We start from the raw sequence: 922 nt of genomic DNA on the forward strand, positions 1-922 counted from the left end.
GGGAGTCAGAGGAACACTGAATGTCATTTTCTAAGGATTGTATATTTTGCATGTAAGGACATTGGGCTTTTTTTTTTAGATGGCCGGTAGACCTTTCTCTTAGCCTGAACGGCCTTTATTTTGTGAATGTAAAGATGCATACAGTGAATGTAGAGTATCCTGGTGCATTGTGGGACATGCCGTCCTGCACACGGAAGCGGTTATGCTGCAAGAGGTTACCAATGCCGGTAGAATCTTAAAAATCCAATGAGGAGCTGTCTATAGTTTTGCTTTTGTTTAGCTGGAGAACAAAGGCTTAGGCTGGCCGTACGCCAATAGATGGAAGAATCTGCCACTGCCGGGGGTGGTATTCAGCAGCCAATGGAGCGGGACCCGGACAGTGCCTGCGTCTGATTGGATGCTGGCGGGGTTCGGCTGAACATTTTCAGACCAGCTCCTTTACCAAAAGTCAATTGATCAATTGACTTTTGCCAAGTGAAGGGATGCCGACAGGGCCATGGTCACCTCAATGTTTTTCCGTTTAGTCAGAATCCGTGTATGGGTGCGTTCGCTTTTCACAAAACATCAAAGAATGAACTTGCAGCACCCTCCTCACCTCCCTCCAGTCCTTCCTGCACTTAGCTGTGTGATGCCACTGCCACCTGGCGTAGTCCGTACACCATACAATGCACCACACACCCCCACAGTCTGCAATCATCATAATGCTCACAAATGGTGAGCGGCCTAGTGACCAATGAGAAGCTCTTCTGAGCCAGAGACCTGGTCCCAAAAGTCAGACGTGCTTCTTATTGGTCAGCATGTGTCATGTGACCCTGCAGACCAATAAGCGAGCATTATGATGATTACAGAATGTGGGGCTGTGAAGTGCAGTGTGCGGACCACTAATCCGGGTGGCATAACACAGCTATGTGCAGCAGGGACT

Source organism: Nanorana parkeri, unplaced genomic scaffold (assembly GCF_000935625.1).
Source record: "Nanorana parkeri isolate BGI_ZX_2015 unplaced genomic scaffold, ASM93562v1 scaffold874, whole genome shotgun sequence".
Lineage (NCBI taxonomy): Eukaryota > Metazoa > Chordata > Amphibia > Anura > Dicroglossidae > Nanorana > Nanorana parkeri.